The sequence below is a fragment of the Pteropus medius genome, unplaced genomic scaffold (genome assembly GCF_902729225.1).
Source record: "Pteropus medius unplaced genomic scaffold, Ma_sr-lr_union100, whole genome shotgun sequence".
In the NCBI taxonomy this organism is placed as follows: Eukaryota; Metazoa; Chordata; class Mammalia; order Chiroptera; family Pteropodidae; genus Pteropus; species Pteropus medius.
In genome coordinates, this window is record NW_024350926.1 from 13,740,812 (window position 1) to 13,763,723 (window position 22,912).

The 22,912-nt window shown below is 49.1% G+C and overlaps 1 protein-coding gene across 1 annotated transcript in view; it reads right to left on the bottom strand.

The window, feature by feature from the left end:
• Window positions 1-22,912, bottom strand: part of MMP16 (matrix metallopeptidase 16) — a 155,535-nt gene that overhangs the window by 91,341 nt on the left and 41,282 nt on the right. The gene's annotated exons all lie outside the window — the stretch shown is intronic.

The window sequence follows — 22,912 nt, forward strand, 5'->3', positions numbered from 1 at the left end:
GCGTGCGGGGGGGTCCTTACCCTGTGGCCCCAGGAAAGGCTCCGGGCAGTCCGACTTTCTTGAAGTGCATGAAAATATATTTACGTGACTTTTCTGTACCTTTACATTATTGTCTTCAGTACAAGGGTGATGTCTTAGGAGTGATTAACAAAGAAAAAGGCAGAGAATATCAAAACTTAGAACTACGGGTCCCACCTCAAGCCTCACTGAGCATATACTGTGCACTGGGTATTATAATAAGACATTAATGTGTGTTTCTCACTTAATATCCCAACGAAAACAGCAATTTTGACTTTAAAAAGTATCCATCTTTAGATGTGGTTGCTGAGTCCCAAAGACATTAAATAATTTAATTATAATCATAAAAAAAAAGAGTATGAGAAACAGAACTGCAAACCTAGGTTTTTCTGACGGCTCTTAAACACTGTACAACACGACGCTGCAGGGTTACGATAGTTCAGAACTGAATGATGGGCAATAATACATGCATAGAAACAATTCGGTTCAATCATTCAGAATTACAGCTAAAGCAGCTTCTATTATTGGAGGACTCAGCCCAGGAATCAGCGGTCAGTTACTGAGAAGTGTCAGTGACCCGGGACATGGCAAACAGCCCAACTTCCTGCTTCTCTGGATCCTGTCAATTTCCCCTGTTCTACTTTTAACATCTTCAGCTCTTTGCTTTTCAAGCTGTGCCATGGATTCCTGAGCTGGCCCTCCAAGCTGGCATCTGGTGATTGATGTGGCTCCAGAATCAGGTGGCATTGCCCCATCGAGAGTCTCAGCCAGGTCCCCATGCCAGAAACTCCAGTATATTTTCTTTGCAACTGAAGTAAGTTTTTACAAGTCTGTATGTGTTTACATTCTATATATATATATATATATATATATATATATATATATGGGTATTTGTATGTAATATATACACATGTAACATACATATGAAAATTCTAGCGCCTTTGTGGATACTTCTTACGTGAGTGACTTCCTCCCTCCTTGCACCAGTAAGGAAATGCAGGCAGAGGGGAATTTTCTAGAAGAAGGTATTGAAAAGGGAAATACAGTGGAGACGTGTTTTCACACCCTCCCACTCCCCTTCTGCAGGAGCGCTGCTCCACCCAAAACATGCTGAGAGACAGACAGCTGGATGTTGATAGCAGGAGAGAGTCGTGTCCCTGCATCACTAGATATATTTTAAGCCAATGAAACTCATAAGCAAGAAAAACAAGATACATAATGTCCTTATTTCAGTTCTCTTAACTTGTAGTTAAGACTGGACATCAGAAAAAAAGGCGTAACAGAAAAACGACACATGAACGAAACTGTAACGGTTACTTTTTTCGTGCCCCCGGAAGCAGGAAAAGGAGGGCTAGATCTAAAAGGCAGCTCTTCATGCAGAGACTGAGTGTGTTGTTTTCTTTTCCACACTGTCTTCATCAGGTTTTAACTATAGTTTTAGAAGATTCCCAAAGGAGAAGCTAAATATACAGTTTTATATTTTATAATTTTAAATGGAGACACCAACGTTCAAGCATCTGTTTGGTCATCTTTGGAGCCAAAAAGCATGCCCATGACTACAGGCAATTTTTAGGTCTCTATGTGATAAAACACAAATGGCTACTAATTTGAAAATACCTAGAATACATAGTTTTATAATCGTTTCTCTATTTGCAACCTTGTGAATCTGGTGTTTCCTTAATCTAATCCGTGCAGATGATTATGATTAATATTTCTACAGAGGGGTAAAGTGGCAGACAAATGGTCAGAACCCTACGTAATTCCATCAACAGGGAAAACGCACGTTCTGCTGCATCCCTGTGATGGAATATTATTCAGCAATAAAAAGGGATGCCATACTGACGCATGCAACATGGGTAAATCTAAAGATGGTGTGCAGAAGCACCCCACTGGTGTACAACTCAGTGATGTGGAAACTCACCTGTAGTGACAGGAAGCGGGTCCGCGTTTGCTTTGGGAGTGAGACAGCAGGAAGAAGGGCTCACAGAACTGGTGCACACGTGCATCAAAACTGTCAGACTGCACGCTTTCAACCACTGCAGTTGACTGTATGTCAGTGATACCCCAATAAAGCCATTTTTAAAAGCTCAGTGTAAAATATCACTAACGTCTTCATTTGTTCAAGTATCCCCTAATTTGTTCAAAAGAAAACCAGAAAGGCAGGCTAGGATTAGAACACGAAAGACTATCACCCAAGCCTCCGCATCAAAGCCAGGCCAGAGACATAAATAAAACCACGAATCACAGTGAAGTTGTTATAAATATGATTTTAAAAGCTCAGAGGAAAGAGTAATTATCTTTTTCTTTTTTTTTCTGGAAGTATTACAGGAGGCTCTTTCAAACCCTCATTCAAATATCAACTCTGCAGTGAGGGCCTCCCAGTCCACGCTGTCTAAAGCATGACCTGTCTCTGTCTCATCCCCACTGGAGGGCACTTCACTCATGTCCTTTGTTGGTTCCCGCCCCCTCCCGTACACACGCATGGGGCAGAACCCTGCAGGGGCCGGGGTTCCATCTGTTTTGTTCACTGCTGACTTGTTGTGGCTTCTGAGGGACAAGTAAGTTCTTAATCCTCCAGAGGGTCATCTACCTCCATCAGCCCTTCAAAGAACCAACCTGCCTTTCGGACCCACTGTATTTTATGTTTATTATGTCACTGGCTGATTCTTCTGCATGGATTTATGATTTTACCATCACTATTTCCTTCTCCCTACATTCTCTGGACTTATTCGTCTCTTCCATCCAACCTTCTACGTTGGACGTCTAGTTAATGAATTCTGAACGCTCATTCTTTCTGCCGTAACATTTGGGCGACAAATTTGCTTTCCCTAAAATATTTCTTCAGCTCCATCCCACATGTACTGACATGTAGTAATTATGTTTTCATTCAGTTTATACTTTACAATTTCTATTATGACTTCTTTATTAATCTCTGAGTTGTTTAGAAGCACGCTTTTAAATTTTCAAACACGATTCTTACTCTTTTTTCGCTTCCAAGTTAATGCACTGTCAGAAAACGGATTCTGTAGGAAACATGTTTTGCGTTGAAGCTAACTGTACAGTCTAGCACCAGTTGTTTTTAATAATTCCCCAGGTACTCTTGATAAGCACAGGCCTGTCCCGTGGGAGTGGATGAGCCCAAGGAAGAGAGGCTGGCGTCTGATAGAGGAAGCACCCGCAGCACCCACTCTTCCGACCGTGGCTGACAGGTGAGGCCTTGACGAGCTCCGGCAGGTAGGCCTTCTCCATGCCCATCACTGCGGACTCACAGACCTCTGCTGTCCTTGGACACTGGCCCTCATTTCCCCCCAGCCACCATCCTGTCTCCTAGCTGCTGTGGCGTTCCCTCTTCAAGTCAGCTAACTCGTCAGCTCCTTCAGAGCTGTGATTTACTGGCTCGGTTTAGATACTTCTCCCACGGGTGCCCACAGCGCCCGGCCCACAAGTCATTGCCTGACCGCTGACCTCCTCCTCCTGCTGGACCGTGACCGTCCAAGGACAGGGACATCTGAGACACTGCCTCTCTTGGCCTTAGTATCACGGCTCAGATGCTGGAGGTGCTCAACAAGCATCAGCTCACGAGCGGATGAGTGGCCCATGAGCTCTGCTGCGGCCCCATGTGAAACACGCAACTCGACTCTCAGGAGAAACCAGCTACGATCGCTTAGAATTACTTTTATTATTAGAACTAAAAAGTTCACATCATCAAGTTGATCTTAAGAGCAATAAATTACTTCAGACCCAGAATCTCTGTTCCAAAATCGGTTTGAGGAAATGTAATAAATGAAAGACATTTTTCAATACTAATCCAGGTATCACCAGGAGGTACGATTTATCTCCAGGGAAGGGACAGTTTCACGGCTTCCCTGGGGAATGGTAGGCACCCCACCCGGGCTGCAATCCCGGGGAGCAGCTGCCTGCACGCATGCTGTGGGGAGTGAGCCGGAGCCCGGCTAGTACGGTCCTCACCCGTTCCTCCCGCTGAGTCAGGCCTGTCGCCCGTGCACACACACGCCCTAAGCGTCTGCTCCGTCCCAGCCACAAGTCACCAGCCCCTGTGCCGAGGGCGGTGGTGACGGAACCACACAAAGTCCCTGCTGGCACGGAGGTCACATCGAATCACCAGCACATTAACGAATCGGACTTCACATTTACTAACGTTAGGACCTGCCCAGCAAGGAACGTGGTCACGTGTCTGAACGACACCCACCGACACACAGCGGGAGAAGAGGCAAGGCTACGGGGACATGGGGACAGGCCTGTCCTCGGGGAGGCAGCTTTGCTGTGTGGAGGCCTTCCCCCGGGAGCCACCATGGCCGGGAGGGGACATGCCATGGAGCAGCGGCCCGTCTGTGGGACACCGTGCTCAAACCCCCTGACTTTGCTTCCTAGTTTCCCACCAGGCAATTTTTTTTTTTCCATCGAAAGGACTGATTTTAAAGAAATACATTAAAAACTATACTGCCCTTCAGAAAACAGAAATGTGGAGGGAGCCACCACCGCGAGCCTGCTGGACCCCGGCTCTGCCAGCGAGGGGCACCTGCAAGACCTGTCTCCGGGTTCACAGCACTGCTGGCTGCCCCAGAGCGTCAGTGTCGTTACGGAACCACACCTGGGGAAAGTGCATCGTATGTCATATATATATGTTGCAGGAAAAGTTACAAACTGTGAGCAAGATGTGGTGACATTCCCCTAGAGTATAACATTCAACCTATTTTTGGAAAAAAAATATGCTTACCAAAAATTAACAACAGGCACGGTTACTCTGTTTTAAGTCACTGTAACTTGGGGACGTCATTTAAATGCACAGAAGCCGCAGTCCGAGCGCCCTCTCTAGCGATGCTGCCGGTGAAGACGCTGGCAGGGCCTGCGTGGGGACAGATCTCGGGGACCGTGGCTTCCAACACCTGCAGCTCTGGCTGCGGGGTCCACCGTGGAGACTGAGGCATCCTGAGTGCCACCTAGACGCCTGGACAGATGGAGACCTGTTTCAGCACAGTCTGAAGGGCGAAGGGCAGGACAAGACGTGGCCTGAGGCCCCTCGTGTCCCCACCCCACCCCAATACCGGGGCCGTGGCACTGCCTCTGAGAGACACCCAGAAGGGTCTGGGACGCCTGCCTGGGCAGGGGAGAGGACGCCCAGGCACTTGGAGGGATAGGCGGCGACACTCTCTCCACGCACCACCCCCGCACCGCACATGGGAGGGACCCTAAGTCCCAGCTTTTCCCTGAAGGGCACAGGGGCTCGGACCACACGCCTGGCGCCCAAGCTGTCGCAGCTTCCCTCGTGGGACGCCCCCAACACCCGGTGGGCCGGGCACCGACCCCGAGGCACCAGGGCACACGAAGCGGCAGGTCCCCGCAGGGCAGAGCGCCTGTGGCAGCCGCCCCCAGGCCCGGCCAGGAGCGCGCAAAGCCACCGCCCCGCGTGTTCGGGGCGCGCGGGCCAGAGACGAGGGGCGCGTCTGCGGCCACCCGCTGGGCCCTGGACGCTGCCAGTCGGTCAGCGGGCGCGGCTCCAACAGCGTCACCAGCGTCTCCCAGGACGGACGGAAGTTCTCACAGCCGCCCTGGAGCGACGGGTCCCCCGCCACCCGGCCAGAGGGCCAGCGGCCCGGCACTCGCGAGCAGCACCGCACTGCGACGAAGCAGCAGTCGCGGGTGGGCGAGGCGCCCGCCGCAGCCCCGCCGCCAGGTCGAGCGGCGCCGACGCCCGCTCCGGTTCTCTGCAGACGGAGCCCGCGGCCAACGCGACATCCGTGCGCCCGATCCGCGACACCTTCCGGCACTTCCCGACCCAAATCACAGCACAGGAGGTGGCATTTTACGCCAGGTGTTACACTGCAGTGAAGTTAAGTGTGTCCCCTTGTGTGCACAGAGCCATATGCAGGGCTGGACCAAGCACGTGCCACACGGACGCGCTGTCCCCGAGCTGTCCCCCCCAGGCTATCTGAATGCCGCTGCACGCTGGATCGCGCGGTCCGAGTCCATCCTAAAGGAAACACGGAGCTCTGGCGTGGCAAGCACAGAAGGACGTGCTCATGGGGGCCATAGGGGCAACTGCGAGGGGGGCGTGGGGGGCGTGGTTTAGGGCTGGGACCGGAAAGTTCCGATCTTCGGCGGTCCTCACTTAGCTAGTAGGTAGCAGTTACTCCTGGAATCCCCACGCCAGTGAGAAAAACGAGTGGCAGAAGGGCCATGTCTTAGCATCTATCGCCCAAGTGTTTTCTTTCTTCGCTTTTTTTTGATGGCCTCAGGCTGACCGGGTATTGTTTGGCGTGGATCGTGATGGTAACGTGCGCGTCTGAGAGCGAACCCTCTGCATCTCAGAGCCAAGGTTAAATACACCTGCAAGCAGGTTTCTCTGGACCCCTCGTTCTCAGTACTGCCTTTGCAGTCCTTTCAATAAGCTGGCATCCTCCTCCCAGCCCAGCTTCAGGCGGAGAGCATGGTGCCCCAAATGAAAGTCGCAGTTTTCATAAGTGAGAGGACAGATTGACAAATTCCCAAGGTCACTGATGTCTGTGAAGGCTTCATTTCTGACTCAAATGCCACTAGACAGCACTCTGTTTGGCGTGATTTAGGAAAGGAGATGCCCTCTGCTCACCCCTCCACCAGCACCGGCCACAGGAAAAGCCCAGAGAAAAAAATCATCGGAGAGTCATGCACAGAGCAAAGGCCGTGACCTGGTTCTCACTTCACGGCCTGCAGAGCGCCCTTCGTAATGATGGGTGACAGGAGCCCTGGCCACTCTGGAGACTGAAGATGCTTAATTCCTGTCACATATGTCTTCCTAATTTTATTTCTAGTCAGCATGACTTCACTAGGGAAATGAAGCTGCGGAATCTGGGGGAAGATGGAATAAGATGCTAGAAGCTTAAAAGGCTGTATTTTTTTAGGGCAAGAGTCCTCAAATTTATTACAGAGCTGCACTACATACTTGCTTTCTGCTGATGTCAGTAGGTTTTTTTATGCTAATGGTTGGAAGGAGGCCCAAGCTTCCCCGAGCCCAGAAGGGTTTGGTAAGCAGCGTCTTGTGTGCCGCATGTTCATACAAGGTGGGGCACCACTGCTTCCCTGGAACAGCTGCTTGGGAGAGGGACAGAAGCCTAAGGACTGCTCTCGCGGTGACAGGCTCGGGCTGCCCCGGGAAGCTGGAGGTCTGCAATTCACTCTTACTGCCCTTTGTCTGAGCTGGAGGAAAGAACGGACGGGAATGACGGCTGCAATGCTGTATTTTACAGAAGTAAATTAGTTACGAGAATTGTGTTTTATTAAAGGTAGTTTATGGAAGTAATGGCAGTTTTTTTTTTTTTTTTTTTTTTTTTTTTTATCCAGTGAAATGTCCTAACAAAGAGCCTTTGGATTTGAGTTGAGGGTGATGACCGCTCTATTCACAAAAGTTTCTCTGGCCTGAAGCCAGCACTGTTTCCAGCAAGTCTCAAGTTCACAGACGCAGACTGCGGACAGACTCACTTTTCTCATCTGTAGCGTTTACCTGCTCATCTGTTTCAAAAAACCCTGTTATAACTTGGGAAACATAAAAGTATAACACATTCCTATTACCTTGTGAATTTACAAAGATCTACTGTACTACTTATAGGGTCTTAAACGTGACCGAAAAGCATTTATGAACTTGGATATAAAAGCCACATCAAACTTTGGGGAGTGAGGTTCTGAAAACTACTTGGAGAAATTTACGGCTAAATGGTAAAAACAGATCCAATTCCCCTGTGGCATGTCCATTCTTTTCTTTATTTTATATATATATATAATGTATTCATATTTTTTTCTTTATTTTATATATATTATATACGTGTATGCATGTATACATACATGCATATATCCATATTATACATGTGATATACATATGTGACTTATGTATGTATTATACATGTGATACACACACGCATCAGAGAAATGACTTTGGACTGACGTGTGTGAGCATCTTTATGTGCCGGGCACCCTTGTGAGTACCCGTTTTCCTTAGTTTAATCCACCCTAACCAGGGCCCTATGCCACACATCCTACAATGAGGAAACCACGACAGGGAGGCTGCAGGTCGCCTGGAGCCACACGGCTGGGAAAAGGCTGACCGGACCAGACAGCAGCAGGTGGCTCCATGTGGGCTCCGGCTGCTATGCTGTCACATTATCCCTCTTCACTTTTGACTTCCATAGACAGGAACAAAACCATGGGCACCCAAGGGTCAGTGCTCCCAGGGCCGACGAACCTCGGGCCCAACCCGGGTCCCCGCTCCAGCGCCCCGTCTCTGAGCTCCTCCCTCCTGTACCCACACACCGGAATACGGAGGTCGAGGCCCAGGCTGCCTCAGTTCCTCTGTTTTCCTACCCGGGGCTTTGAAAGCAAAATCTTTACTCCTTCTCCGCCACATTTTACGGGACCTTCCTCCTGTCAACCCTGCCAACCGCAGGTGTGAGTCTTTCCACTGGCTTAGAACACAAACCGTTCGGGAGAGCGGGGTGCGAACCTGAGTTCTCACATCCGGGCTTTTCCCCTCCAAGGCCCGTCCCGCAGGACGACGCCTCCCCAGGCCCCTCACTGGCGGGAGCCGTAGGACAGTAGGCGGGCGGCCCAGGCGGCCCCAGTGGACACCTTGGGGGCTCGGTGCACACCGCAGTCACACTGCTCGGGGGCTGAGCTAGTCCCCGGCAGGCCCCGGGCCAGGGCAGGGAGAGCTGCACCCCTGGGACTGCCCGCAAGGCCGAGGACAGCTGGGCTTGTGGGACGGCCCTGGACAGGGCCCAGGAGGAGCACGGCAAAGTGTGGCCGGGCCTCCGGGGTCACCACGATGGCGGGGCCAAGGCCCAGCAAGGCCGGGAAGTCACCTTTACCGGAAAAATAGCTGGAATTCTGATTTGTTTAGTGTCCTTTCTGTAGCCTTTGTTCAGTGGCGGGGGGAGCATCTCTAGGTGGGAGAAATAATCAATTTTGGTCAAAAGTAGACTGACTACAGTCAGGTTTTCATGAAACACTGTCACACTGATAGGAGAGACGACGTGCAATGCATATTCTAGAAGTGCAAGAAGCCCACAGTGACAGCACCGTCACGTGAGTGGCATCTTTTGCAGCAGGTTGACTGTCAGACAGAAGAACGACTAGAGAATCAACAGTGCATCTTGAGTAATATTTCAAATACTGGTTAAGTCTCATTTCGAAGATGGCCTGCCCTGAGTATCTGGACCGCCCCGACAATGACAACACCAGTATTTTCAAGTCGGCGTGACAGGCAGTGTCCGCACGGTGGGGACAGAGCACGGAAAGGCCCATCGCGCGGCTGTTTGCTGCCACTCCCTCTGTCCTGCTAGTTCCCTGCCGCTAATGAAACAGGAAGCAAAAGATTTGAGTCACATTCAAGCTTGACGGACCCTCTTGATCAGCACCCGTAAAAAGCAGTGCATTTCCCTTGGGACTAGAACAGCACCTCTATATTCTTTGCCAAATTTTCAGTAATCAGAGGGTAAGGTGGCTATTTTCAATAAGAACATGTTTTATATCTAATGATACGTTTCATTTTCCTCTTGGGCCCTGCCCTGCTGGAAGGTCCGACTGCAGAACCTCATGTGCCATAGCGTGAGCACGTTTTCCTATGCCGGCCATGCATTGCCCAATCATTGCAGAGCGCTGCACTGACCTGCTTCGTCAGGCACCTCCGCGAAGTGCTCCCGTGTCATTTCAGTGTAATGACACGGTGGTGTAAGAAGGAGTAAGGAAATTACACAGATGTCTAGATTTTGATGTGGGGTCGTATTTATAAGAACATATTTTGATATTCTAATTTAATATTTATCAGTTAGATGACTTGTCACACTGTAGACTATATGTTTTTATAAAGCACTTACTACATCTAGAAAAAAGAATCCATCAAGTACTTTGATCATTTCCAGTTTGGTGACATGAACCTGAAAACGTCTCTGGCACACGTAAGAGATGAGCGTATGCCTCTGCGTGGCAGGCACGTGGCGAGCAGAGTGAACAAGCTGTGGGCAGCGACCGAGACCCACGTGACTCTCTTTAATCGCGGTAACTGTCTGTCGCTTCTCTTCCGGCGATTATTCAAATCCAGCAAATCTAATTATCTGACATAGTTTCAAAAGAAGAAATACTTCAAACATTGTTTACCAGAAGTCAAAAAATAAAATCACAAAATTGTGCGCTGACTTTCATTCCTCAAATTAAGTCTCACTCTGAATGTGTTTACTCATTTCTATATGACTTTAAGCAGAATGAATAGCCCTTTATTTAAAACTATTACAGAATAAAATAGAGAATCGGAGAAAGCAGGCTTTCTGAAGGCCACGAGAAATAATGACGACTCGGTAATGAAGAATAAAACCATTAAACAGCTCCAAACACTGCAAAGCACAATGTGCCACAGTCGATAATATTCACTGGGATTATCTTTAGTCTTCACAAAATGTTTAACAGGTACCGAAAAGTAATTGGAAAAATTTAAACAATTTTTAGAGATTCTCAATGAAATTATATTCTAAGTATAAATATTCCACAAAAATAGATTTAAAATAGAGCATTTTAAATCTCATTTTGAGAATTTTATAACTCTTTAAATAATGTAAGTTGTCATCATCACATTGGTTTTCAGAAATAGATGACGAGGTACCCAGGAGGTGTGAGGAAGTGACAGCGTCCAGTACACACGTGCTACTCCCGTGTGCCCCTGCACGGTCCTGGCTGGTCACTGCTCACAGGCTGGAGGACTCACTGCTGCGGTTCCTACAGAGAACGCCTTCCCGTCAGTCCAGGGGCATGTGCATCAAAGAGGGGACCACAGCAAAGAGGTGACCCAGGGCACAGCCCCAGAGAAGAGGCGAGTCCTGGGTCACGGCTATGGGGTAGCTCTGGGTACACTGGTTGGTCCTTCTTCCCGCATGGCCCAGGGCAAGTCCCTAACCACTTCCTTGCCATCCCCGGGAGCAGTAACGAAGTCAGGGAGCAATGACGAAGTGGGGGTGCCAGGCTGTCCCCAGGAGGCCCTCCCTCTGCCGTTTCTCAGCAGGACGGTGAGGACTCTGAGGCTGGCGTCACAGTGAGAAGAGATGCTGGCAGCACGCACTCTCCATGGGAAGTGACGGGCACGGTCCTCTCCCACTGTGGCCTTCCCCTTAAAGCCCATGGCCCCAGCCTGGGCACGAGAAACCTTAGACAAATACCAGTTAAGGGACAGTCTGCAAACACATCTCACTGAGACTCTTCAAAACTGTCAAGGTCATCAAAACCAAGGAAAAACTGAGAAACTGTCACTGCGGCAGAGAGGAGCCCGAGGAGACGTGACAACGAAGTGGTGTCCTGGATCACACCCTGGAACGGAGGAGGGACAGGATGTGAACTAAGTACATGTGGCTAAAGTGCGGGCTTCGGGTCATAGCAGTGTGCCTGCCAGTCTTGGACCCTTAGTTGTGATAATATACCAACTAATATAAGATGTTGGTAACGGGGACACTTGTTCTGGAGGTCATGGGAACTTCGGTATCATTACATCTTTTCTGTTAATGTAAATCTATTCTAAAATAATAGTTTTCTTAAAAACGAAAAGAATTCATGCCCACACACACACCCTAAACTATAGAGAAAAAGCTTCGCCGAGATCCAGTGACCTGTGTGAATCACCAAGCAGAGGCTGAATTTGAACCAGTAAAGGATTTTCAAGCCTAAAAACCAAGCTGTCCTTTAATATGGCAGAGTTGCCCGTTGAAAAGCATTCATTGTAAATGAAGACTTGACATACCCATTTGAGTTAAAAAGAGCAAATCCTTATTTGCCGAAAGATGAGAGGAAGAGAAGAGTTAATGGTTGGAAATGCTCACCTATGTGCGCCAACACTGAAATCTCTCACACTCACGCACACCCTGATGAAAAGCTGAGCGACAGTCTAATTTTGCAGGGGTGAAGCGTGCGCCGCGGGCCGTCCTGTTTTGAAAATGGTGGAATCTGGTCATTTAGATCACACCTTCTGCACTCATGGCTTCAGGGAACTTTTCTGCAGATGCTGGCTTCACTTTGTCCTACCCTATCTTTTCATTTATCCAGAGGTCATTCTTATCTCTCCTCTTGGATGAACCTCAAGGTTGTCCCAGCTTATCTTTGTAATGTCTCTGCACCCAGTGTCCCTGATCTTATTAAAACAGCTCATCTCCTGTTTGCAGCTGGTGATTTTTCTAGGCAGAATTTTTAACCCATTTATTCTTCCTTCATCGCCAAGCTTATACTCACCAATGGTCTACGTACTTAAAAAATAAGGGGGAAAATGCTTGTATCATTTTCTTCATCAAAAATAGGACCTAACAAAGTTATCATGTTTTTATTTATAAAAATAATTTTCTTAATTTACATCTACCCTGTGTCCAACAGAAATCAATCTTTTTAGGTAGGTAAATAAATAGGTTAAAGTTCTTTTTTTCCAAAACCACAAACTGAATGGTCAAACATATTTTTCATCACAATCTCTAATGCTGAATGAGCTAAACGTGTGGTCACGTGACCTAACGCTTTGTCTTCTCTTTTAAATAAAGCCCTATGGGGTCGGGATCTGACCCCCTCCCCGCCCTAGGAAGGGACATCCCGGGATAGCTAGAATGTGACAAACTCGCTCCCGAGTCTCACCCTGGCTTTTACACCCGCACTTACAGGCGTAAACGCCAGCCTCGACGCCAGCACAGCACGGCAATGGACGCAGCCAAAAGACACACTGTCGGTGCCACAGGGAACGCCCAAGGTCCAGCGGTGACCAGCGCCCTCACGAGCCTTCTGGCTGCCCAGCAACCTGCAGTCACTGGCCCTGCGGCCCATGTCCACAGGACAGAGCGACTGCTCCGTGCACAGGCCTCCGAGGTCCGCAGAGGCAGCTTCGGAAGCCCCGGGGGCGGGGGGTGGGGGACTGGGCTGCAGCGTCCCGGGCACCGGTGGGCCAAGGTCTCCTGTGACAGCCAGCGTCTGGGAAGCTGGGAGCAGGGACACCTTGATCTCTGAGTTTCACGTTCCTCGCCATTCCTTTACCTTCCCGCAGAGCAGGACTGTAGGGAAAGCAGCGAGAACAGACTGAAGTGAGGACTATGCCATGGGGGAAGGGACACCGCAGACAGGACCGGGCCCCGCCCCCACGCGGCGTGGGCGAGCGGGGTCGCTGGATGGCAAGCTACAAGCAGGAGCCATGGAGGATGAGGAGTTTCCGGCTCAGCCGACCTAGCGGGGTTCGCAGTGACAGCAAGCCAGGGGACCAGACGCCCCACGAAAGACGGTGCAAGTGGGTTCGTGCCGAGTGAAAAGACACAGCAGGGCTCTCGTCAGAACTAAGTTTTACAAGGATGGCAACAGATGGACCTCAGAGAAGTCCGGAGCCTAAAGTCTGGTCACGCGAAGAATCTGTCACGTCCGCCACCATTTTGAAATCTCTCCTTTACTGGAAAACTGCCCAGGTGCTAGACACCCCTCAGGGTGGGCACATGGCCTCAGCACCCCTATCCCCAGGACACCACAGAGCTTGGGCAAGTGGCAGAACGGCCATAAGTGTCTGTTGAGTCGAACTCTTTCAGGATAGAAACTAAAAGCGAAATGTAAAGACCATCCCAGAAAGGAAGCGTAGAAAGGAATTACATTTTGGTTTAGTTTCTACTTGTTTTACTGGTGCTAACAACTTGAAAATGGTCTAGGGGATTCAAAAACAGAACAGAACTTGAAGGAGATCGTAACGTGGAGCTGGCAGGTTTCTAAACAAGCTTTTTGTTTCCTTGAATAACACTAGGCTATTATAAGATCACAAAAGGCTGGGGTTATTGAAAATAGCTAAGTCTAAACTTAAAAATGAAACAACATTCAATTCGACAACAACAAAAAAAGCCTTTGAAAAAAAACAGCTGGTACTCCTGGGGACAGCGAGGTTTCAGTCTGGTGAGCGGGGTTCCAGGGCGAGTCCTGTGTGACCCGATGCCCACGCAGAGCTGTCGCGCTGTCCCCAGACCTCAGCTGCTCTCCCTCGGTCCGGCCCGGCTCTGAAGGCGCAGGAGCCAGCGCGCCTCGCCCCGCGGGTGATGCCGTTTTCACGAATGACTGACGAGCCTAATGGAACAGCACCTTCCTATTCCTCTGGCTAATTCCGCTCCCCTCGGCCACCACCCTGCTGCTTCCCTAAACTTTCTGCAATAACAGACACACAAAGGTTTCCTATTGTGAGCCGCCGACCGCCTCCTGCCAGTCCATACAGGGTGGCCAAGAAGTGCTGGCGTCACATCTGCCATCCAGCCATTCGGAGTAACCCTGAGCCAGCAGAAGTCCCCAGAAGAGTCTGTCCATTCGCTGAGCAAGTTCAGCAGTGACTGGACCCGTCCCTCCATCTGGCCACAATCTTTGTTTTCTTTTCAGAGAAATCCCTTGCAAACATTTCTGCCAATGATATTTAATATTTATGAAATTTTCTTAAATGTCTTGTTTATGGCTACTCTAATAGAACTAGTATTTCACAGCTGAAAGGACCTAGATGTCGATTGTTCCAGCTCAAAAAATCTTATTTCACAGAAAATAAAATAGGGTCATACAAGAGTTAGACGATGAGCCCAATGTTCTTAGCTAAGAAGCTAGACCAGAACCCAGGCCTCCAGCCTGGAAGACAGGTGCTGTTTGTACCATGGTATTCTTCTATCCAATAAGCAGTTCTGTGTAGAATAATTTTTTTAAAAAATTAAGGGAAGGTAAAGGCTTGAAACATTTGTTTTCCTCCGTAACCGAAAGGGTCTTAGAGTATTTGTGACTGATGAGGAACAACCTCACTTTAAAAATACCTGCAGAGGGCTTGGCAAGTCCTTCCCCCAGGTCACAGTGACTGACCATGGCAAAGTTGCCTCCAGCACATCAGCTCGTTTTTGTGGAAATCTGTTCATCCCCGGACCCAGCCACAACGCGGCAGACCTGATGTGACCACATTTGAACAGGCGCTTCCCAGTGCACAGTTGAAAAGAATCGCCACTATCAGTTAAAGAAAGCTGTTGCCTTTGAGTTGGGGACCACGGAACACACGAGATTCAGGTGGATGCTAACGGCTGCCAGCATCGACGACTGCGCCGAGCGTCTGCTCTCGTGTGCTCCTGGAAGTCCTCGGCATTCCAGGGCACTGGGCCCACATGGGCCCCTCAGCACTGCGGGAGTCACAGCCCCAGAAGCCAGCTGGGCCCGCCCTCCGCCTATAGCTCTCCTGTGCTCTCCGACCCCCGTCTGGGGCCCGCCATTGACTGCCTCGCGGAGAGAGACAGGCCAGCCACCACTGCCAAGCGTTACTTCTGTCTTCCTTCCGCCAGGACCCAAGCAGTTCTGAACACGGTGCGAAAGTGCAGCCTCAGAACCACGGCTTTGCCACAGTGCGGCCGAGCCCCGCGCATCTGCCTGCTCGGAACAGCCACCTGCTTCTGCCCTGGTGTCTTCTCTCGCCTTGTTTCGAATCCAGTAACTTTATTTAGCAATGCTGTAACTGGCTGTCACTTTGCATCCTTTTAATAGCTTGTCCTGAAACACTTCTCAAGGCTGAACTTGATCTGTTTCACTTGCTCTGGTTAATCTAGTCATAGAAAAGTCAGTTATATTAAACTTAAGGACCTACATTCTCTGCCACACGCAGAAGACAGTCCTTGCTTTTAAAGGGTCCAGATGTCTTAGCAAGATGGTCCTGTCCCCAAGGTGGTAGATACCCACGGACAATGACCTCTAAAACCCTGTGCAAGGGAGGGACGGAGAAAGGGGTCAGCCTCCGGCAGTCAAGAACACTCACTACAGGTCATGTCTACGCGGAATTCTGAAGTATGTACAAAAAGCATAGCTAAAGGGAAACAAAAATACCAACAAATGAGAAGTTAAATGTTATATACAATTATTTCGAGTGCCACTGGCATATTTCCCGTGCCTGGTGAACAGTGACTCTTCCCAGAGAGGCGGCTAACCTCTAAGAGATCCGCCATCCACGGGGCTTATGTCTCTAACAGTAAAGCTCATTCTCATGCTGTCTAATTTATTGCCACGAGTCTCCCTGGAACATAAGCTTGTGAGGACGGGGCTGTTTGTTTCTGCTGTTCGCCGACGCCTGGTGAACACGAAGAGCGACGCCTGACTCATAGCGCACTGGATAAATGCACGCTAAACCGACTAAGCCACAGACACCCTGCGGCTCCCTTCTACAGTGTCCGCAGAGGGCCCCTCCTTTGGCACACGCTGGGTCCTCTCTCCTAGTGAAGGTGATGCAAAGAGGTAAAGCCTGAGCCTGTCTCGATGAAGTTCAGTTACACAGAAGACAGTACTGGGGTCTCGCCTCTCGACAGAAATGGACTTTCCGGGGACAGAGGGCCGCACGCTGGAAGGGCGCCCAACGTGACTGCCCAGGGCGGGGAAGCCGCAGCGCAATGGCCTGACGCTCGCTGCCCAGGTGTCCCCGCGTCACCTCCTCCTCCTCCACAGCTCTGGCCTGGCTTCCTGTGTCGACACCCTGCTGGGCTAACAGAATCCCTTTCTCGCCTGCCTTCGAAAAGGACGATGATTAAAATGCACCTAGTTCTCTAGTCAGAAGCCTGTCCTTAAGACTGATACCTAAAATAGGTTTTCGAGTTCAAAACCGAGGAGAGCGTACTGAAGTGAGTTTCCAGGGGGTCAGCCGGCATACTCATCCCCATCTACCCACATCGGGTCTCTGCCGGACTTGAAGGCCTGCCCTCTGCCAAAGCCCCCGTCACCCGCTCCTGAACCACCCCTTCCCTAGTAGCCCTTTGTACTAAAGCAAAGGAAAGCACAAAAAAAAGCAAGACTAAATAAGACCTGAACTGTAAAAAGGAAGCCTTCTGAGCGAAATGTTATCCTGCAATTTCCACACGACCTGGGCGCGGCAAGTGTCAATGACGGTTCACAGTAAGAGAGGGGAAAAAAGGCTCTGATTCTGGCGGGGAAAACGTACCACGTTGCCATGGTTCTCTCAGCTGAACAACTTAGAAACGCTGTCAGGTCTGTCTGCAGACAGGAGGCATAGCATGGAACCCGGGATACTGCAGCAAGAAATGGGGAACGATCACTGATAAAAGTAAGCGAAAACCTAAACATTCGATGGAACTCTATCCAACATCCGCGAGTCGCACAGCCACGGCTCAGCGACTCAGCGAGTTCACCTCCCACTCGGAACATAACTCTGGAACCATCATAAAAGTCCAAGGAATTCCAGGCGGAGTGGGCGCGGAAGCAGGTCCTGCCTGCCTCCCTCCGTCTCCTCCTACCAGCCGTCATCTCCATGTCACAGATGAAGAGCTCCACCTTGTCACTTTTTATAAAATTCCCAATGATTAGGATTGTAGCTATGTTAACAACGGAACATTGATTCCATTAAACGCTATGTGAACGTGAAAGATCCTGGTTATTACGAAGATTCCTGCAGGAAGAGGCGCCAGGCTCATGGTGCACGCTGGTCCTGCCCCTCGGCGCCCTGCCTGCCGGGGGCCTGCAGTGAGCACAGATGCGATCCGCCTCAGAGCTGCGCTCCTGGAGCTGCACGCTCCCCATAAACCACCGCGCTCCCCGTAAACCACCGTGCTCCCCGTAAACCACCACGACCAAGGCCTGAGGCCATAAGTAGTGGAATCGCTGGCTCCTTGTTTTATGCCCAAAGATTTTATTTATCGCTACTACTAAAGGTAGAGGGCACTAGCTAATTTACTTGACCAAGTAAAGTGAAAAGCTACACATAGAAAAAACATATATACTACAAGGAAGCGAATTTTTTTTTCTCTACACTACAAGGAAGTAGAGAAAAACAAGCCCACAACACCACCGAAAAGAAACAGACCAGTAAAGAACATGTGAAGTGATAAAAATTGTTCCAGTTTTTCATTTTTGTTCTACTTTCCTATATTTCTATGATATTGTTTTATTGCTTTGCAAAAAAAAGAGTATAATTTCTTATCTGTATGATTCTCCAAATAAAATATTTCATAAAACACTAATATTTAATGAGTACATGTTTGTTTTCGCAAAAGAAAGTAACAAAGGAAACCATAACGAACGTACACGACCTAATTTCCTTGCCAGTTATGATGTTATTAATTCATCTTGCTTTTTCACTAAAAGGTTTATATTTTTTTTACTTTCTAGAGTCAATTATTGAAAGTCTCTGAATAGGTTGCTAACATAAGTGTATGTGGATCTTTTTTACCCACTTCGTGCAGCCCTAACAGAGCATGCATGTTACCAATAAAAATAGGATATCATCTCACTATCGTCTAGCATCTTAAATGACTTAATCGATTTACAAATACAATTCAAAACACAGATCTCTTATACTTCTGCCAAGACAGAAAGCCAATCAACCCAGACCAAAACTATTAGGGGAAAAAAAATCACCATTTCAACCAATGACAGTCAGATGAGACCTAGCAACTACAGTATTGATCAAAATTTAGGAAAAGAGAGTATGTATTAAGCATAAACGTAGCCACAGGACTGAAAAATCCTCATGTTTCTTTAATGGGCTCTGTCATATTCCTCGTTTAACAGGTACTTTAACAGCTGGCTATCAGACTTTATCCATAAGTGCATTAAGAGTAAATTATTCCCATTTGAAGGGCATTATTGTTCAAAGTCGATAGCTTCCAATATCCTGAATGGCTGAATTTACATTAGTGATCTCAGCCAGCAAATGCACTTCAAGAAGCACCTTGTGCTCAGGCGGCGTAGTGGCTCACGCCGCCCAGCCTGCCGCAGGCGAGGGACCCACTGCGTGGGAGAAGAGGAAGGTAGTTCGTGCCCTCTGTTGACGTATACAGGTTCCCTGCTTTACTAAGCAGAACGCACTGATTCTAACTTAATCATTCCCCTGGGTCTGGAGGGCATCACCGTAAACTACCGTTTCTCCATCATCTAGTGTCTGTGGATGGGCTGGGTCTGCACTGATTTTGGTCATTTAGCACATTAATATCAGAAAACGTTTAGGAAACAAACGTGGCATCTTTGATTCAAATATTATTTCACACGGATAATCATGCTATCCATTCCAGAAAATCACACTGCTGTATACTCAGCATTCCGGTCTTATGAGGAAAAAGGACACAGTTTACAACAACGTGACACCTCTAAACTACAAGCCACTGAACTCTGTCCTGTCGCTCAGTTTTTCCTACCATCCTTGATAATATAATCGATACTTCTCTCTACTTCACTGTGCAGATGGTGTTTTCCACCCAGCCCTCAACTCAAACCCCTTCTTCAATTCAGACTCTCCACAAACCACTGGGCAAAAGGCATCGGGTGAAGGAGACTGTGAATCACCATCCACGTCTAGTGCTGGAGAAGCACCTCAAAACACTTTCCGTTAATTATGTTTTATACAGATGTAGATGTAGATACGGGTACAGGTAGAGGTAGAGGTATAGATGGAGATATACATGCACACCGCATACACTCTATATATCATAAACAGATATAGACAGATGATAGATATATATACATAGCCACACCATATGTATACCACATGTAACATATAGATGTAGACAGAGGTATAATAGAACATAGAACCATCCACAATGAAAGAAGGTAATATTCACTTAGTGTCCCTATGCACTGAGCTTCCCCCAGAGCATGATACACACATTATAGTATTTAACCACCACGGCAAACCTGGGAGCTTACAAATGACTTAAGAGTCAGAAAGGAACCTGGTCAAGGTTATTTAGGTGGTATCTCTATTTGAACTCTGGTCAATCTTAGCCAAACCTCCACTCCCACCAAAAACAAACACAAACAAATGAAATCATAAAACATAAACAGCCAGGACCACGTGCAGCGGTGAGAGACAATAGCGCTAGAAACTCCTTAATAAATAACCGAAAATACCGAAAGTCTCTCTCCAGAAGACTGCCACGCAACAGGCCTGCTCAGGAAACAAGCCACGTCCTCGTTTCTCACTGCAGGAAGAGCTGGCCCACGGCAGCCAGTTAATACAGAGTCACCAGCGGCTCAGAAAAAAATGCTACCTCCAGGCTAGTGACGAACTGTCCTCTCATTGTCACAGGCTAAGGGTCTGCAGAATGATCAGACACAGCACACTGAAATGATGTTATTCCTAAACATTGAAAGGAAATTTCAGGAGGAAATCCAGGTTATTTTATATTCACTGGAGTCAGATGTGTGTAAGCTCATCATAGCTTCTTAATAAACGAATAAAACTGGAAATAGAGAAAGAGGGGACACGACCCGCCCTCCAGGGTGTGCGCCCACTGTGCGCCCCGCCCAGCAAAGCCCCACCCAGATCACTCCCGATGGGGACCCACCGGGACTGCACCAGTGCTGGGAGGAGTTCAAGGAAACAGAGGGGTTTGTGTCTCGGCCATTGTTTTAAAACGCACATCTGTTCCACACGTTCCCCAATACTAGACTCGGCATAAAAGGTCCTTTGTCTAGTTAGGGTCAAGCATACAGCACCCTTTAACACTGTCGTGAGGGAGTTAAAATGACAGGATCCCGTGACATTCACACACCTCAATCCTGGTGGAATGACACTGCCTTCTCAAGCAGTTCCTTAAGACAAAGGACAGTATTGCCTCCCAGCCCCTGACACGGCGACTCACAGAGGAGCTCGATACATTGCTGGAGAAATGCGCTGCGGCCCGTTGACACAGCAGGACTGTCACACAGGAGACCGAAGAGCAGACCCACGTCACGCGGCCGATATTGTGATATCTATGTTAATAGTCCACTTGCGGATTTCCTGCAGAATTGATCCCCTCGCTCTGAGTACCAGTGAGAAGCGGAAGTGTGGCAACCTGTGCAGGATTCAGAACAGAGAACTGCCGGCATCCCCCGCGACCCATCCTGCGAATTCTATAAATCAGAAGCAAAATAAAAGGAATGATCGAAAGTCAATGTACACTTCACAAGAACACTTCTAGGTATCTCACTGGACATTTACCATAAGCTACATGCACATTTTGTGCAGAAGGACACAGAATTAGAGACGCTCACGCGCTAAGTGACGGGGAGGGGCTGAGGCTGTGGCTCGTTAACGGATGCCTGGCTCGGGCCTGCAGGAAGCTCTGGCACTAAATAAACATGCGAAGGCGACCCCTGTCCACTCCGCAGGTGTCAGAACGATGGTCATTCCTTCTCAGCGCTTCCTGAGACTCCAGATGAGCCAAAGCCCTTTCTTTCGTGCCTTCGGAGTCCGCTGCTATCTCTTCTGACGCACATCAAACCTGGTGCTTTCACACACGTGACCGCAGTCCCGCCAGAGCTCCTGGGAAGAGCCCAAACGAGCCGCGCCGCGCCAGTGACTGCGTGAAAGGTGGGGCTGAGCGCGTCCCCCGAACATGCCCCGCATGAACCTGGGTCTGGCGTTCACCAGGTGCAGGAGAACAAAATAGGTACAAGCGCAGCAAAGGGGCCGACTGGGATTTCGGATCCAGGCTCGCTCCCAGGAGAGCGGCGCCTGAGATGAACGCGGGAAACATACGATTGTGCGGGGCAGAGCACCAAGCATGTCGGACCCGACAGAAGAAGGGAGTGACGGGGTACGGCTTATAAGACTGGCAGCAAAGGGCATGCACGAACGGGAACCCAGAGCCACCGACGGCCTGGCAGAGGCCCGGCGCTCTGCCCGGGGCCCCGCGGTGCTCGGCTGCCGCACTCTGCGCCGCCGTCCCATACGCCGGGACGCGGAAGCGACCGCAGGAACGTCTCCGCGAGACCTGAATCTAAATTGAAAACATTTTAGTCACGTGCATATCGCATGAATTTTGACAGAAAATTATTTCTGCATGAGCTAATGAGTGATGCATCGGGCACGCCAGTCATGGACTCAGATATTAGGAAAAGTTGATTCTCAAAGTTCCAGATGAAAACTTTAGTATAACCCCACAGATGCAAGGGCGACAACAGAAAAGACCTCGGACTCCGGAGTCTTGGACGAAAAATGGCTTAAAAGTGAAGTGGTAAGAGGAGAAGCACAAAGCAAACACAAAGGAACTTTCTAGACAATGGCAGAGTCCGCTGAAAGGTGCAGGATGTGTGTCTGTGCACTGCCTATGGTTATGTCAGCAAGTTTGGGGGCTCGAGGAGGCTGGGTTGGAACGCTTGCCCCTCCAGCGAGGTGGGGTTCAGTGCTCAACGTGTCCGTCTACCCAATGGAGACCACCCCTACCTCATGGAGCTTTATGGCCTGAGCGAGGGCGTGTACGCACAGTGCTTAGTGCTGGTGGTGGCACAGAGACTGCGCAGTTGAACAGTGCTGGTGTCATATTAGTAGTCGCACTGTCATTGTTGTCACCAACGCTGTCATATCAGGAGCAGCATTATCATAATCATTCGCATCCCATCACCATCGCCATCGTCACCACCATCACCATCACCATCACCACCAGCAGCAGCAGCGGCAGCGGCAGCACCATTATCCCCAATAATCTCTGAACACTGGACAAGGAGATTGTGCAGTCACGTCCAAGTGAAAAATAACAAAGAAGTGCAAAGCTCAGTGCTCGAATCAGCTGTGCACGGGTGCAATGATTTGGCTTCTGCTGTTTCTCCTTCTCTGTGAGGAAAACCTCGTGACTATAAGAAGATCAAAGTCATGTAATAATATATATACTAAATGGAATGTGATCACACAGCTGTGATGGTGACCTGTGTTGTCATGACGAGCAGGAAAGCAGCCAAACCTGTAGGCACACAACTGTGAAACCTGTGTCAGAAAGGTTCGTGGGAGACGAATTTTCAAAATTGTAGACCAGCGTGTGGCCGAGATGTTTTGTAATCACACAGCGAAGGGAGCCGCGATCGTAAAAGTGAGTATGTTGGGGACATTAAATGGGAGCTTAGACTATGTGACCTTAAGATTCCTTCCCCAGAGACT